This window comes from Catharus ustulatus, chromosome 2, assembly GCF_009819885.2.
Source record: "Catharus ustulatus isolate bCatUst1 chromosome 2, bCatUst1.pri.v2, whole genome shotgun sequence".
In the NCBI taxonomy this organism is placed as follows: domain Eukaryota; kingdom Metazoa; phylum Chordata; class Aves; order Passeriformes; family Turdidae; genus Catharus; species Catharus ustulatus.
Genome location: NC_046222.1, coordinates 89,695,016 through 89,713,470, shown reverse-complemented (window position 1 = coordinate 89,713,470; position 18,455 = coordinate 89,695,016). Strand labels below are relative to the sequence as shown.

Sequence of the window (18,455 nt, the reverse complement as noted above, 5' to 3'; positions counted from 1 at the left end):
GATGCATAGATAATTGATTTAAATGCACTTAAGAATGAAGGAAGTGTTTGGCGTAGATGGTGCCATCAGGAAAATATGGTTTGACCTAAACTAAAATAGGGCAATGTTTCTGTTACTGAAAATTATTGTTATAGTTTTTAAACCAAAAATTAGAGAGAGCCCACCTGGCACAGAAAAGTGTATAGTTCAGGATGACATGTATTTATTGATGGGAATGTTACTAAATCCTCTGCAGTCTTAATAAAAAGGACAGGAAAAGGTGTTAATAAAGTCCAGGAAGGAACCAGACAAACAGTTGCTACGTGTGAAATGTGTGAAGCACATCACATAAAACAATGAGAGACAAAAACCCAGATACATTAAAAAACAGTTAAATGAAAAATGTAAAAATTCTGAGGCTTATTGTCCTGGTTTTCAGCTGGGAATCTGACCTAATTTAGGCATCTGAGAAGTCTGATGACAGAAGGTGACTGTTAGGAATGGTATGGCCAAGGCACACACTGATACAGCCCTGCCAAAATGGGCCGTGCTCCTTCGGGATCATTACTGTTGCATTACTTGGAAGCTTTGTGTCGCATCCAGTAAACAATTCAGCTACGTAAACCCAAGACAGAACTTCCATGGGCTGAAGGCTGTTACTGGAGGACTGCATCATCAGTCACATAACGAGGATGTTAAATGTGGCAGTGATGTTCTTGGGATAGAAACATCCGCTGTGAGAGCAAACAATACAGAAATAATAAAATCTTTCAAGTACCCCTAACCAAACTAGGAAAATACACTCTCGTGATGTGTGTCTTCAGGCACATCAAATGTGATTCCTTGTGAAAATCAGCTGTTCAAGACCCAGGGAAGAGTTCCTCACAAGATGAGGATTAGCAGCTTTTGGCTCAGGTCTTTGCCATCCTGAGTCTCAACAGTGGAAGGAGCACTCACCCAATGGAGACACCAAAGAGCTTTGCCCTACAGACTATTGCAAATAAATTTCTACAACTTCAGCTGCTTAACTGAGATTTGTCAGCAAACAGCAAGCTTGAAACCTGGGCTCTCATGAAGGCTTCCCTATCAAAAGGTTTTGGTTCTCTTTTTCACTCTGTTGTAGTGCCATAGATCGTGAAGGAGAATTGCTGCTGGAAGTTCCTTTGCTGGCAGACACCTGATACTTTGGCAGTGGCTGGGGTGTGATCCCAGCCACCACACCAGCCACCTTCTCTTCTGAAACCCTAAGGATGCCCTCAGCTACCTAGGAGCAGAGACACGATAGGCCTTATGAAAATTCAGCCTGCTCTCCAGCTCACAGTGAAGAAACATCAGCACCAACTACTTTCTCACTTCTCTTTCTCAGGGTGGTGGAGGTTATCTATTTTTTACTATTACTTAGTTCCCAGCTCTGTTTTGGGACTCATTGCTCCTGCTTCTCATGAGAAGTTCAGGGGCTCAGAGCCATCACGGGGTTTTGCCACAGAGCTGCCAAGACTGTGCTCTCCCCAGCCCTGTTGAAATCCCCTGGAACCTTGGCCCTGTCTGCATGTGCATGTGGCATGCAGCCAGCACCTTTGTGTGCCATCAGCTCAGCCGTGGGGAGCCCTGGTGGGGCAAGAGAGGTGAACACCCGTGCTTGTGACAGTCACTGAGCACCACAGCCTGTGGGGGGTTTAATGTGGTTTGGCAAGCAAATGAAGGAAAATGTTTTGAAGTGTTTTGAAGTCCTTTCAGGGAACTGAAGGAAACAGAGCTGAGTCCTTTTTGTTTTAGCATCTCAGAAAGACTTTTACAAAAACTTAAAGGCAATGTATATTTCAGGAGAGCCACTTTTTTTCCTTTCTTCTTCTCTGTGTGTTTCTCTGTCTTACATTGCTTTACCATCATGCAAACATACAGAGAAAGAGAGAAAAAGAAAAGGGAAGAAGTTTTAAGCTTTAAAATAAATCTATTTTCTTGAGGATTGTGGTTTAATAAAGGCTGTGCATTACATTTTCATAAAAGAGGTTGGAAAAGCAAAATAAATTCTCAGAATCCCTTCTAGCTCCATCCATCCATCCATCCATCCATCCATCCATCCATGCAGATGAGCAAAACATAGTGCCAACACACTAAAGATAAGAGTGATAAAACATGTTTCATCACACAATGTGGGGAAAGTTTTTTACCAGTTAGGCCTAGATGCTCAGTGTAGGTTCCTCTTTCCATTCTCTGAAATTCTTTAAAAAAAATTGCACAGACAAAAAAACAACTTTCAAAAGCAGTTTCCTCAGTTCAGCTCTCCCTTAACTCCCACACCATCTCTATTGATCTTCTTAGATGTACTATAAACTGTGTGTAAAAGTTACTTGTGTTTGCACTGCGTGGGTTGATAGTTTTTACAGCATTTTGTTACAGCATGATGTAAACTAACCCACAAAAGCCCTCAAGGCTTGTCATTTAGTTTTGTTTACTTGTTTTTTTAATGTAAAAGAAATCTATCCCTTTTTTACCAAGACCAGTAGAAAGAGAAGATCTAGCAATTCACAAACTCAAACTTACCGTTTCTTTTAAAGGTTATACAATCACAACAGGAAATATTTTGGAATGGCCGCACTAATCACAAGACAGAGTAGTTTTTAGTCTGAACAAGAGTTTGTATTAGTCCCCTATTTTTAGGTCGCATCACATGCCAAATTCTTGCTACTGCTATTTGTATTAATAGTAGTTTTTCCTGGTTTTTTTTTTTTTTTTCCCATTTCTTTGCACACCTCAAGACATTATTTGGAAAATCTGCTAATTTTGCCTTAAGTCCTCAGAAGGTATCCAAGCATTTTAGGAAGCAGTCTTTAGTAATGGCATTCCTGTCTAGTTTCCCTGCACCCTTCTGCAAAAGCAAAAGCAAATGCAAACTTGTCTCCTGCTGCCAAGACTGTCAATGAGAATACAGCAACAATACTGTGACCAGTGTGTCAGTGGCCTCCCCACAAGGCCATGATATCAAAAGCAAAATGATTTTCTGGATTAGAGTAAGGAGCCACCTTGTGGAACATGCCTGTGTAAAAGGATTTGGCGCTCCAAAACTACTTCCAAAGTTCTGGGATGAAGTGGACTGAAGACAATACTCCCAGTGAGCTTCCTCATTATCACTCCTGCAGAGAGCCATGGTAATAAGGAGATGAAAATGTTAATGATGTCTTTGTATCTCTTAGTGAAAAAGCCTCCTTGCAATTACAAGAGGTAGACAATTAAGAATCAGGTCTCTTCTGAGGGCTGACTGGATTGACAAGAGTTGACAAGACTGTTTTTTTGAGGAACATCTTCAATAAGCAGAACATCTTCAATTCTGTGCTCTCTCTCACTTGCTCAATGCCTTCTGAAAAGTCACTTTCCTACTCTGATACCATTTTTTCTTTAAATCATTCTAGGTTTTTTTGTACAACTCAGTTCCCTTGCTGCTGATAGTTCAAGGTATATTAGTCTTGCTTTGTAAATGCTACAAGAGTTATAAGGAGAACATTTTAAATGGCTTTTGAAATTGAGCACTTCCTTGAACTTTAACTGATGATATAATAAGACTTCTTAAATCAATTATCAAAATAAAAAAAGTATTTCTTTAGAAGTAGTGGATATTTTTTCTGCATGAATTGTAATAATGTAATAATATCCTAAGAGGAAAAAATCTCCACAAACTGCAGGGTACTGTAAGATTCTCTGGTTCTCAAATGACTGAATACCTCATATTGCAGAATCACTGTATTATTTTGTATACTGGATTTCTGATGTCCCCTTCTTGTTACTAGTGAAGCAACAGTTCAGCCGAAAACCAGACAAAAGACTTTCTTCAGAAACAGGGTGTAAAAGAGATTGTGGTCAGATTTGCTCAAACACAAAAAAAAAAAAATACACAGGAGAGCAGCAAGTACCTAAAGTACCTAGAGGAGTTAAAACAGAATGTAAATCCAGAGAGAGATCCCAGTGCATCACCATCCACTCTGCCTTGGGTTGTAGAAACATAAATTTCAGGAGTTTCCATGAGATGTCCCCACCTCACCAGCTCATAATTGGGCATTTTACTGTGAGATACAGAAAACCAGGACACTGAGCAGCAAGAAAACTAGACAGAGTTACCTTACTCTCTGAGAAAGCTTCACTTTTTGACACTTTGTGGAGGGTTTCAAGGAGACCTCTAGATACAGCCACGTATCCTGAAATTTCCGCTTCAGTGAGACGTTTGCCTCCGTCTTATCTCATAAAACCCAGACGTACCCAAACCAGCAACAAGAGTACTATTCACACTTTCTAAATATCACACAATGGGGAAGTGGGAGATATGAATTTATTTCTCTCTTCAGAGTGATGAGATTTAAGTCTACAACCCACCCCCCCATACCAAGCAACACGATTTTCTATTGGTTACTTCACGGAAAATATATAAATAACATTGAAAAAGGAACTGCATTTTGGATGTCTTCTCCTCTCAAGTACTAAACAAGAACTATAGTTTGTTTTTCTCACTAATGGAGTTTATATTCCCGTGGGACCATGCAACCTGGAAAAAAAATCAGCTGCAGGAGTAAAAACAAGTTGTAGGTAAATAACATTATGATTAATGCATTTTTGCAAAAATGCTTGGTTCCAGTCAGGCCAGGTAAACATCCATAGTCTGTAGACAGTGCCCAAGTATCTGCAAGACTAAAGGGCACATGGCATTGACATCTTGCTTCTTTCTGTATCCCATGGAGGATGTACCCCAATAAGTGTTTTGGCAATTTATGGTACACTGGGTTCTCAAACTGATGCAGCACAAGGAACAGTCTTCCCCCCACTCAACAACTGTGGTTCATTTCAGCCCTTCAGCCTGAGGTGAGTATTAGGATATATGGGCTTCTGAGGACTTTGTGACTGGGCTTCATAATTTTGATAATGGCACCTTTAGCAAAAGCTGAGCAACTGAAGAGCTCAGTCTTGAGTTTTAGCACTTAGTGAGAACAAAATAGTATTTAGGCTCCTAAAGCCTTTTCCAGTGCTAGCATAAAGGTCAGAAATTGGAAATTCCACCTGTGATGAAAGTTTTCTCCTTCAGTGTAGTGCTGGAGTGGATCCCAGCCTATGCACAGGCAGAGGCCTAATGCTAGGTGTATAATGTGAGTCACAAATGTGCATTTGCTTTGCTCTGCCTCCTGGGATTATGCCCCTTTCGCAGAATAAAATCTCTTATGCTCCTAGCTAAATCATCCATTGGTGAGCATAGTTCCACAACGGATGGATGGTCTTCATCTTCTATAGTAAGAATCAGTGGCAGTCAAATAAAAATACTTGCCTTTTCTGCTTTTATTGCAGTCCCAATTGCTTTTTTCTAGTTCAAGAACCCTGGCAGATCTTCCAGAATGTACTGCCACTCAATCAGTCTTCCAGATCATGGAGTTAAAATGTCTTGCTAAACTCTTTGAGAACAGATATCCTGTCCCAGCAGACTAAGAAAGACATTTGGCATAGAAAAGCTTCCTGGCACAACTCCACATTTTTGCATCATTTCCCTAGGCAGATATAAGGTACTTGTGGAAGTGTGTGAGGGTGAGTTTGGTAGGTGGGTGTGATGCTTTCACTGCAAATCACCTGGCAGAGTGTTCATGTATCTTTTCCTCCTGTGACAAGCAGGGGTGAAGTAGGGCTGTTTGTTGTTAAACAAAAACTCCTGATTTCCTGCATTGTTTAGATGGATGATCTCACGATGATGAGTTTCTGCCTACGGGAGTATAGGTATCTAAATGTTGCTAAGATCCTTTACACATTCCCCCTTCCTGGCTGGAATGGGAGAAGAACAGGATAAAGATACTATACTTAAGACTACATTTTCCTGCCATGAGGGCACAATGACACAGGTAAATACCTAAGAAGCCAGGCCAGAGAAGAGGACTCTGGTGAGAATTAAAGGTATGCTCATGGAGCTACAACAAGGCTCAGGTTGGCCTCAGAGCGAAGACCAACCCACAGATTCTTTAACAGAACGAAGCTCTCAGGACATACATGGAGTAGATTAAACAGACCTTCTTGTGCCAGCACAAGATCTCAGCTATCTCTCGTGGCATCCTGTCATTGCTGGCATAACTCCTATCGGGGGTATGTGGGTACATCACTGTGAAGGATAAGGTTTGAGGAAAGCAGCAGATGATCAAGTCATTTTCAATGTTGTGTGGTCACAATACGATGCTATCTGTGATGCAGGCTGTCAAAATAAAACTCTGTCAGAAGGATGAATGAGAAGACTATAAGATTTTCAGTGGTAAGAGACAGACACCACCTCTCCCCCCACTCCTAGCAAACTGTTGACAACTCTTCAACTCTGTCTTGCTGTTCTGATGAAAAGCTACCCTAAAGTTTGCTTGGCTTTCCCAGTTGGTTGGAAGGATGCACAGATCAACTAATTAATAGACTGTAAATGAGGAAGAAAAACACACATAGAGATTCTCTATTAAAGAGTTAAGAGGAAGGGAGGAGAAATAAGGAAGTGGTGGTTGAAACAATCTGCTTCTAAGCAAAGTAAAAAAGTTAAGAAATACTTGATAACATTTTAAATGGTGTATAAACAGAAGATCCCCAAACTAGGTAGTGGGTTTTTTGTTTTGTTTTTTATTTTCCCTGGGGGTGTGGGCATACATAACCAGTGGAAAATGCAATGAGAACTTCAGAAATTGAAACAGTACACTTTTAGACAAAAACCAAGCAGTTTTCTCACCCAGCCAGACCAAAACATGAAGTGAAGGGATTATTTCTAATAAGGAGAAGAGAGGTTGGTTTCCAAACCCTTTAAGTGTAGGGTAGCACAATTTTTTTTTCCATCTAGTTATTTAATTTGAGATCGAGTGGATGAAAAGTGTATAAAACTGAGCAAGCACATTAAAACCCTCTGTGGGGGTTCGCCACAATAGGCAGCAGGACTGTCAAAAAAGATAGATGCTAACTGATTTGCAAAGAACATTTACATACTCTGTAATTCTGATCTGAGAACGCTCTATTGGCTTTTTAAAAATTGAACTATATTTTGGTGTTTCTCCACTGGAGTGACTCAGCAGCAATACAATCTTTGTAGCCCTAGTATAAAAAAATTAATGCATAAGGCACATTGTAGATGTATTCAAAAAAGTGATGTCATTTGCAACTCTCTGTAGGTAGGGCCTTGACAAAATCCATGGCATAATTTCTTACCAATGTGAGTTGCTGTGGAAAGAATTTAGATTAAGAATGGTTTAGGACAAATTAATTTCATAAGTGAAATAAGTGTGAATAAAATAAGATTAAAATAAATGGATAAAACTGAAAACATTTTATCTTGATGTTTGAAACTATTTAGAAGCTTAACTGTTGCAAGCTTAACTTTCTGCTTCTATATAACCCCATTTAACACTGTGCATGAAACAATAAGGCAGTGAGTAACAGTCTGCAAGATATTTATTTACCAGCTCTACTGCGAGTTATTTATCTTTGATGCCTTTGATGGCTACACATCAAGAAACTTAAGCTTTGGCTCAGATCTCAAAAAAGGAAATAAGCCCCCACAAGTCTCTACAGCACAATTCTCTGGAGGAGGAGTGTGTTGAGACAATAATGTCCATGCAGAAAGCTCAGCCTGAATCTATTGTCTTCCTCTCAGAAGAAAGTAGAAGGGCACAGTGGCACTGGGCTGCAGGAATGGCAGGTGAGGGCCAGGGCTCTATGGAGCACAGTGGAGATAACAGAGAGAACCTACACCGAGATGCTGGGCCAGGCAATTCTTTCTGTGAATCGTTCTATAAATGCTATTCACTGAAACCGAGTGGCCTGCTTAGACTTAGCAGTGAAAGACTCTAGTATTTCAATACACCTTCTTATCAGGCAAATGAAATCTGTGGGTGAGCATGTAGCCTCATCTGTAGAGGAAGGATGTGGGAGAATCCAGAAGGGAATGTGGGAATCCTGGGCAACTGTCAGGCAGAACAGGTATCAAACACTTGTTCACTTTATCATTAACATAGAAGCAAGACTGTAAATAAAACACAGAGAGCTACTGAGCCCAGCTGCTCTCCAGGTTTGTTTGGAAAGGATCTTTGGTCTATATACATGAGTCTGTGTTTCTCCTCTATCTCTGCCTCAAAAAATGTGAATTGGCTGATAAAGGGTGAAAGTCCCAAGATTAACTAAGTTTCTGAGTATTGCATAGATTATTTGGCTAACTGGATGAAAGTCTGGAGTTCAGACATTTATAATTCCACCTAAAGTTTTTTAGTTCCTTTCTCTGATTAGCGTAACTGCATATGGTTTTCTGTGTGTAATGGCCATAATAACTCAGGAGAAATTTGTAGATGTGTGCAATGGCAATAAGGATAATATTAATTATACATTAATCTATTGTAAGTCGCAGTAAGAAAATAGACTAGTGTTTTCTACTGTGCCCAGAGTATTGGATCCACACATGTTGGTGTTATCCTCTTAAGGGGCACTGTCACTGTCTCATCCTAACTGTTCAAAATGCCTTTCACTCACCCCTTTTTTCTGCCTGAGGTCAAAACAAAGAAAATGTAGCTCAGAATAGAAGAAAAAGTATTTCTTGTGGATACAAATATTAGTCTGCAAATCATACACCAAATCCTGCTTGATCAAACATGTGACATGCCCAGTTTATGAATGAGCCATATGTTTATCTTCCATTAAAGGAAGTGAAAGCATTAAGCATTCAGTTCTCTTGGGCCCATAGCTGGACACCAGAATATCTTTAATATATAAGCATGACTTTATTTCTAACACCTGTCACACTTGGAATTTCTGGCCAGTTCTTTGTGCACATACACCTCCGTATTTTCTTCAGATTTACTAGAAAAGTTTAAGCTGATGATGCATAGAGGGTGTGAACATTTTTACTTTGCTGTGGCAGGTGTGGGCAGGGGAGCATCTACAGCTCCTGTAGCATGATAGAGTGAATAACAAAACCGTTGGCAATGGCAAGCTGCCGCACTGAGGTTTTTTATTTGAAACTTGAGAAAGTCAAATCTCCAGGTGACCACATGCGCTTTTGAAGATGTCAAAGATTTTCAGTTTTGGGCCCTTTACTGCAAGAAAGACATTGAGGTGCTGGAGAGTGTACAGAGAAGGACAATGGAGTATGGAGCACAAGTCTTACTAAGAACAGCTGGGCGTGCTGAGGGTGTTTGGTCTGAAGAAAAGAGGGGAGCTTATCACTCTACAGCCACCTGAAAGGAGGTTGGAGCCAGGCGGGCGTTGGTCTCTTCTCCCAGGTAACAAATGATAGGAAAAAAGGGACCAAGGGAGGTTTAGATTGAATAGCAGGAAAATTCCTCCATGGAAAGGGCTGTCAGGCTTTGGGACAGGCTGCCCAAGGAAATGGTGGCGTCACCATTCCTGGAGGTATTTAAAAGATGTATAGATGTGACATTTCAGGACATGGTTTAGTGGCAGACTTGGCAGTGCTGGGTTAAAGCTTGGACTCAATGACTTTGAGAGTCTTCTCCAGCCTAAATAATTTTACCTCTGACCCCCTCTTTTTCCTTCTACACTCATGCCTACAGTAGTTCAAGTTAGAGCAGTCAGGGAAATAGGCAAAACCAAAGGAATTTATTTTTCTGTAATACGATTTATTCCTTTCTCTCTGCTCTCCTGCTGCTAACTGGCATAGCAATAGTCTTTCCAGATGCTGGTGTTCCACTTTTTACAAAGTGATTCCCAGACACTGCTGTGAGAGTTTGCAGTTGATTTTTGCAATATTGAAGCAGCAAGAACTGGGACATGATGAGAATCCACCTTACTCAGTGTAGACATTTCCAAGCCCAGGGTAGACCAATCATATTTATTATTGATATCCATATTGGCTATGATCTCTGCCCCCCTCATGTGGGGGTAATAACGTACTCAACCCACAAACAGGCATGTGAGTTGAACAAACCTATCAGCCTACTATAACACGTAACAATGTGCGATGTCCTGTTAGTTTTTCAGAGAAGAGCTGTTGGTGGGAAACATTTAATTTTAAAAGCTCAAAAATTATTTTCACAAGTATATATAGTTTTAAATGTCAAACATTTAACATGCATTTCACCATAAAAGACTCAATGATAGTTTGTGAGGCCATTTTTTCCACCAAGACCGGATTTTAAGACTATGTATCTGCACTGCTGAGAATTGCCGAGGTTGCAAAAGCCAGACACACAACAGGAAATTTCATTCTTCATCCTCTTAGAGGTGTTAAAGATATGTTTGTGCCCCATGGGAAAAACTGGTGACCAAGAAGGCACATCTTCATGTGAAAGACTGAGTTCCAGTGGTTTTCTTTGACAGGGATATACAGATTTAGGTCACAAATTGGGCTGATAAGGAGATGTTGTATGCAATGTGCAAGGCAGTGTTTAGTCCAGTTTAAGGTTTTGATCTTGCTTCTGTTTAACTCAGTCTCACATTCATGTGCTAGCAGCCAACTTCTGTTATCGGCAATCATGGACAGGTTGCAAACTTTTTGGCTAACTATGTATTTCTAAAGACCCCAACAGCTCTGATCAGCACAGGTCACAGGCTGGAAAATGGGCATGTTTAAGCTTGCTCTTTTCCACTTGATTTCTGATGGAACCAATGCCTTCCCAGCAATTTTCCAAAGGCAAAATATCCTATCAGAAAAATTTATATTTTTTTCTCCTGATTGTTCAATAAATGATGCTATGCACCACGTACAATGCACTATTCAAACTCTTGTCCCAAATATTAAATAAACAACTTAATTTTGGGCATTTTTATGGTGTCCAGTATTGTAGCATCAAAGTGCTTCAGAAACACCTACAAATTTCTTTTTTGCAGCCTTCCTCTAATATGAAGATTATTTAATCCCATATGACAAAGAGGAAAGTGAGGAATGAAGGCCTTGAGTTGCCTATGACCTGATTTCTAAAAGCACTTGGCATTAAATAAAATGTTACCGTTTTAAAGCCACATTCCTATTGCTCATACCTGGATTTGCAAGTAAAGTCAGATTCAGATATCTTTTAATAAGCATTTGAAAATTAGGAACTCAGAGTTGGTGCCTGTTTCTGAAAGCTTAACCCCTTGAAACCAGATTTGAAACAGAATTTCAAGCTCTGCAAGATAAGCATCACATGGGTGGAAGGATGAAGTGAAGGCTTAAGTGTCTCAGAATGGGATCTGAAATAGTCAGAAAAACTATAAAGAACAGTGTGAAGTCAGCACTCTTCACCTGCCACACACATAGGTCATCCACTGTAGGCAAAGGATGAGCCTTAAAAACATGAAAAACTGGGGGAAAAAATAATGAGTCTAACAGAACGTACTCTCACAGGGAAACTACAGGGAGACCTGAGCCTTGAGCCTCTTTGCCAAAGCTAATTTTGTTAAAATTCTCTGTTGCCTTTTTTTTTTTTCTGGGGCCTAAATATAATTTGCTACATTTTTTTACGATGGTTGATACAAGAAAAGCAGTTCCCTTCCCTGTCTGATCGATAAAGCAGTGGTGAATTTCAGGAAATAGATTCCTTAAGTTGCCCTCCGAGTCTGACTGTGGGACTTATTATCTGAGCTGGAGACTGCTTTAACCACAAAGCTTCTGGTAACTGCCCATCTTTCACATCAGAGATGCACACTAAAAAATTATCAATACAACAACTCAGGGAAAGACACAAACACCATGAAGGAGGGCGGGAGATTCTCTAGTCTAGTGACAAATCCAGACATCAAGCAAATGCACCTGGCCTGGAATCTATTCTTTAGTTTGGCCTTTGGAGTTATGCAGTAATTACTGTGAAACAGTGTCTCTGAGGGCAAGACTAGAGATTTTGTCCTCTTTTGCTTGCTGTTCCAGCTTCTACTGGTTGGGTGCATCTCAGCCCAGACCATAGTTCTAGCATACTACCTAGCTAGCAAGGAAGGAGGTGTATCAGCCCTTAAATGCTTCCCAAAGACAGAGTTGAATATGCACGCTCTTTCTCCTAGGAGTGTGCTCTAGAGGAGGAGTGACACTATTTCCTACTCTTTGACCTTTTGAAAAACAAGTACTTGTATTTGTAAAGAATAAACACTTTCACTGACCTTCTTTAAGCATTCTCCTTGGTGACACCAGATCAGCTCTCTCAGTCCTGTAAAAATCCATTTGTTCTATAATTGCTAATGGATTTCTTCTTTATATTTGTCTCAAAGTGTCTTAAAGTACTGCTGCTTGTGTTATAAGAAGCAACTGCTATGGTACAACTCCCCAGTAGTCAGAGGCTGCATTAGAATTTTCCCATTAGAATGTTCGGAGCTGCAGCTCTGAAGTTCCATTCTAGCTCCATTTCAGGCATGTATCCTGTTCTTAAGAAGGTGAACCTTTTCTCAGCCTCACAAAAGCCTTTCTCAGCATCTGCTTCCAGGTGAAATCAGTGGCAGAATCGTATTTCCCAGAACGTCACTCAGTCACTAAAATCACAAGGCTGCTCTGCTTTTTCCTGTAGTTCTACATCTCAGTCAGCAAGTGCCCTCCAGCAGCAAGTAGATGAGAGCTGAGCAATGAGACAGGAAATGGTCTCCCCCTAAACAGGTTGTTTATTGATTTTTTATGCTGAAGTATTATTCTATAATATTTACCCTAAGGACTCTGAGCAATATGCCATCTGCACAAGGGAGATTTTAAATGTAAATTGTCACAGTTTTAAATGTAATCTGTCACAGTTCTGGCATGGTTTTGTCTCACACCAATTAGTGCCCTCTTAAACAACTCTGAGCCACCATCAACTTCTTGTACAGTTCAGGAGTTATGACAGACAAAAGACCATCTCAGAAAAGAAGTTTGGATGCAGTCATAATGTTACAGAGCCTCAAAACAGTTATTACAGGTGTGTCAAATAAGCTAGAGATGAGGATATGACTGGTCCCAGTAAAAGAAGTGGAAAGTTACTGCTGGGTAAAAACATTTTCTGTGTAGCCCACCAGAGGGTGCAGACACACTCATGCTGCCTCCAAGGGACCAGGAAAGAAAGAGTCTTAAACAAGATGATTTCTGCCTGTCTGCTTACTCACCTACTCAAAGCTTGTGTTCCTGAATATTCCCTTATTGCCTCAGCAATTGCCTCATACAGCTAAACTCCACATGTAACATCCTGCCAAAGAGAATGCAAAACTTTTCATCCTAAATGTTGACCAGACTTACAGGCAGCTCCCTAAGGAATTTGTCTCGCCATCTCACCGCTGATGTTTCCGTGCTGCTGTAGATCAGATTTCCTCTATGAGTAAGACCTGCAGAAAGGAACAAACAAGAAATCTTGTAAGAATAAAAAAAGAACCCAAAAAACACACACACACAAAAAAACCCCCAAACCCTCACATCTCTAAAGATAATTGCAAACAGTGACACAGTGACAAGCACTGATAATAATTTTCTATTTTCTTTCACAGCCTTAAATATATGGTTCACTAGCTGTAAAACATACCTGTGCAGGACTACTAAAGCTTCAGAATACAGACATCTGAGGATGAAGAGAAGATAAAAAAGTGCATGCTTCTTGTTGGTTTGCTATTTTCCCTTCTCATTTTTGCAGATGTGAATCAGCTGCAGTGTATCTCACAGTTAGTAGCCCTAGCTGCTTCTTCATGACCATAGCAAGGTATAATTTCTGTTCTTATTTCAAGATTTAGTCAGCAGTGGGAGAGCAAGGATTTTCAATTTGCCAGCTGCTGAGCCCAAGTTCTTCATGCAGTAGTGTGAAAATGTGACAAAAATGTGCAGTTCTTGATGACCAAGCTTACAGATCCCTGTCCTCAGCCTGAACAACTCTTGGACCCTCATCAGTCCGTGTGCAAAAACGCAGAATCTCTCTGTAAGGATATTAGTGACAGCTAAAACCCAGTATTTAATTATTGAGCTGTTGCATGAAGCATACACACATTTCTCTCTCTCTTCTTCTGAGTACTTAGCTTTAGTTAAATATTCATCAACACTGAAAAATAAGATTACCAATGGAAAATTTCTGTAAGGCTTCCAATCAAAAATATATGAAAAGAGACTGGATCAAACTGACATTACTGGGTTCAAAGGTGTAGAAAATGAATCCTGGGGGGTATTTCTGATTGATTAGCAACTAAATTTAGACAAAAAATGGATTATATTACCCATTTTACACCTATTTTAAATAACAACCCTAAACTCTCAGGCTAAATCCCTCTCAGGTTGCCTGTGTATAAATAGTAAGCTCAAGAGGAACACCAGCTTGACTTTCCCATTTGACAGTAAGAATAATCAAGCCAGAAAAACAATCCCACAGACATTTATTTATAAATAGAACTCATTTCATCCAGGAATTCTAGAGGCAGTAGTCAAGGTCCAAACTGTAATGTCATTTCTGTAATGTCATTTTCAGAGGAGAACTAGATTTGCAAGCTCCTTTTACATGCTGTGAAGAGCATGGAACCAGTGCCAATAAATATGCCTGATAAGAAAACCTCCCTTCTGACCAACTGAAAGTTTTGCAAACGTTAGTTGTCAGCAGCAAAGCCCCCTGAACTTCTGTTTCAAAACAATGTTTTATCTGGAAACTATGCAAATGTGAAGTTTTTAAGTGGTAATATATGTGCAAAACACCAGCACATATTTTAGATCATGGTGACAGTCTTGGTGTGTCTGTTTTCGAGCAGGACAGGGGAGTCTACCACAAAACAACTTCTTGTGGCTGTGTTGTCTGGGTTCTCCCCTCGGGCCACTTGACCAGAATGCGGCAGTTACTGTGGCAGACCAAAGTTACCATACAAGGAAGGACCTTTCTAGTATTTGTCTGTTTTCAGTGCAGGTACACATAACCGCTACACCTAACCTGTGCCACCCGCCGACAGAGGAGAGCACCCTTTTCCCACATCAAACAAAGATACTGATGCTGAAAGACAGCACTGGGAGCAAACATTTTAAATCTCCTGAGCTGGCCTTTTCTGCACTTACAGTCATCAGTGAAAGCCTAATTATTTGCACAGGCAGACGCATCTGAGTTGAACCCAAACCCACGCTGCAAGACAGAAGGTGAATGCACAAGCAGTGGGTAAGATGCTGGTTGATGACAGGGATGCCTGGGTACACCAGCTTACCACACAAAGCTGCTGAGCACTTTCCCTTGAGCCATGCCTGTTTAGTAACTGGGAAATGTGGCTGCAGGACGGTAGGCACACCTCAGCCAGCTTTCCTTCAGCAAACTATGGTATAGGCTGCAAGTGTTTACCAGCTAAGGCCACACAGACCCGTGAGGAAGAGCAAATTGCTTAGCATTGATGTTCAAACTGAGAAGACTAAGGCTGATGCAAACACTTCTACGCATGCTATAGCCTCTTCCCTAGAAGAATGGGTACATGCTCTCGGGCGGTTTCTAAACTGACACAGCTGTTTGCAAGGGAAGACTGAGGTTCCCGATCAGATTGCCTTCACTGGGGAGCTGCAAAAGCCAGGGCACAGGTCTGGCACCAGCTGGGATTCATAGGAATTCCCCATCCGTAGATGCAGTGACAAAACTTCAAGTGGATCATTGAGTCTGCTGAGGGTGAAATTCATTACAGAATTGCTACTCTAACAGCAATTTTACAAGTAAAGTGGAAATGATTTAGGAATGAAGTCCCAATGTGGATGGAAATTTTGTGCCTGAATCAAACCAATGCTCTTAAAATTCCTAACTAGATTCTACTGACTACTATGTATAAAATCCAGAAAGTGTTTAAACCAGACATTCAAGGACTCAATGTCAAAACATTAAAAGTGATTGCAAGCAAAGATTTAAAAACCCACAAATGCCAAGAAAACCCCGAGTCTTAAAAAACCCACAAATGCCATACCAGTGTATGATTTCACTCAGGAATCAGCATGGCATGAACAATTTCCCTTTCTATGTGGTAACATGATGACAGCACATTATTACAATAACTGCCCCACAGATGGCTATTTTATGCTTGTTTCTGAACTATTAAACAAAACAAAAAAGTTTTCACACAGATAATCTCTCTTCTTATCTATTAAGAGGCAACAAATGCAGTATGAAAAAGTGCACTGTGCCTACATTTCCTTCTGGTGCCTATCTGTCTGAGCTCAGTTTTTATGCATCAAAAGACCCTGGTGAAATTGTACAATTTTATGATTTTGCTCCGCAGTCACTTCTGTGTGTATGTTGGGCTGTTGCAAACCTCCGGAGCAGTCTCAGGATGAGTACAGTACATGACTCTGCAATAGCTAAAGATGCATATCAGGTCCAGATTTACAACTAAAACTGGTCCAAAATTATCTGGTCCCCAATATTTAGAAGCTTATTCTTCCTCTTTTTAAAAACAGAGTTGAAGACACACTATGATTTTTAGTACTCTCCTCACTAAAGCAAACTCTGCACCTGAGAACTCCTTATTTTGTTAGTGGTTCTTACAGAGATAACTCCTTAAAACTGGCAATGAGTTTTCTTTCTCTTTTACTGCAGTATTTGCTGTAATAATTCTGACTTCTAAATATGTGCAAAATGATTTCTTAATTATCTTTGCTGTATTATTACACCATACAGTTCTTCCTTTATTTCTACAGCTCACTGTCATCTGGCACAAAGAGACACATGCACTTCTTGGATTGCAATGAACTTTCTTCTCGTTTCAGATGTAAATAATAGGAGGGAGAAACAGTCTTGACTGACTCTGACTCCTCTGAGAAACTATTACAAATAAACAATGAAGAAGTGAAAAGCTGAACTCCTTACCTGGTCTGAGAGGTACAGTGCACCTTGGAAAGCTTCTTAAATGACACAGAAGAAATAGAAATAGTTGAAAGTTTTTACTCATCCAACCAGAGGACTCAGGAAATGACTATTTCTGCAATGATTAACTCCTTCCTCACTTCGAAGTCTTTCAAGTACAGCTCCACTGCAGTTTGGTAACGAATCTCTGCCCTACACATGATTTCTGTTTCACACTGAGAATATGCAGGTGGCTGGAGGAGAAGATACTGATCACCTCCATGGAAGAGAAAAACTGCAGTGTCTTCTGCATAACTGTGATCAGGTACATTTTACTGTTGAGTGACACTTATGTAATGAAGTACAGAAATGACCTAGAGTAATGGCTTGACCTCACAACTCTCAATTTCACAAGAGTTTAGAGCAGTGGAGCAATATTCTCAGCATGAATTCAGTGTTGTGGTGCGCAGAAGAGCAAGGACTAGGTTATTTGAAGGAGTGGCATCCACTGCAGCCTGGACAAGCATTTGATGTACATATAGTGTATGATACTTTTATACACAGAGGGTCTCCATCTGAAAAGTCAGGCATCCTGGAGCATCAGGAGTTACTCCTCTGCACAAAACACCCCTCTGTGTCTAAAAGCCTGTTTCCCTTGCCTAAATCTACTTGACTAAAAGGCATTTTTGAGACTGAGCTTGTAAGCATCCACCAGCCTGAAAAAGGCCAGCTGCCCACAAGAGCACAAGTTACTTCTGGGGAGTGTACAGAATCCAAGGTGACACCTGGGCTTCTGAGCCTGTGAAGAGACCCCGTGCTGGGGTTTTCTGAGACAGGGACAGGGTTGTCTTACCTAGCTCTGGGCATTCACACTGTAGATGTCCACACCAGAGTTTGTAATTCAAGGCACACTGGAATATAGGCAGTGGTAAGAAAAAGACCTTTGCAAGATTCTTTACCTGGGAGTTTTAACATCCAAATAAGAGTTTCTGCTGCTATATAGATATATGTGCTCGCATGATTTTTTTATGCAATCAAGATTCTATAAAACTACAAAAAAAATCCTTATTCTCTGCAAGTTAAGATTTACTTTTGTTTTCCTAATGATTATTTCCAGTAACAAAGACTCAAGAGGCATGCTCCCACAAGACACTGATGAGGCTGGTCTGCACTTGAAGTTTATCCTTTTGCAGTTTACCACAAAAATAATGAGGATACTCAAGATCCTTGATCTGAGCAGGTGCTTAGTTGATCTGAGCAGGTGCTTAGTTGCTGTCTTGGAATGGAGGCCAAAACATTTGTGTGGCTATTGATGCTATACTTCATATGCAGGAACACCAGGGCATTTTACTTTGAACATGGTTGCAGGACAGAGATTCAAGTTCTTGCTTTAGCTCTTCTCACTTCCACATATAAAAAATTGAAACCAACTGTCAGTACTCTCACAAGCCCACAGGTAAACAGGAAGGAGATTCAGACTCATAGCCTCAAAAAGTGCAAAAAAGACTCAATCAGACACCCTAAAAAATTAGATTTGTTTTTTTTCTTTGGTTATTTTTGGGTTTTTTGTTTTTTTCGGGGTTTTTTTAAACAATCTTCTTTTAGTTCAAATATAGCAGGCTAAAAATAAAGCTTTTTATTTTCCACTTTTTGATCCTTAAGGTTACAAATAATTAAAATTTTGTAGCTTTTAATTCACTACTATTTTTAAAGAATATTTCCTCAGAATGAAAAGATCCAGCATGTACTTTTCATAAAAAAACCATAAAATGCTACAGTTCTGGA

At 40.2% G+C, this 18,455-nt stretch overlaps 1 protein-coding gene across 1 annotated transcript in view; it reads right to left on the bottom strand.

Moving 5' to 3' along the window:
• P2RY8 (P2Y receptor family member 8) overlaps positions 1-16,769 on the bottom strand; it is a 33,601-nt gene extending 16,832 nt beyond the window's left edge. The window contains exons 1-2 of the mRNA XM_033052299.1: positions 16,695-16,769; positions 13,139-13,224 (exon numbers count right to left, since the gene is read on the bottom strand). The gene's annotated coding sequence lies outside the window, so the exon portion shown is untranslated. The remainder of the gene's footprint in view (positions 1-13,138; positions 13,225-16,694) is intronic.
• Between the last annotated feature and the right edge of the window lie 1,686 nt (positions 16,770-18,455).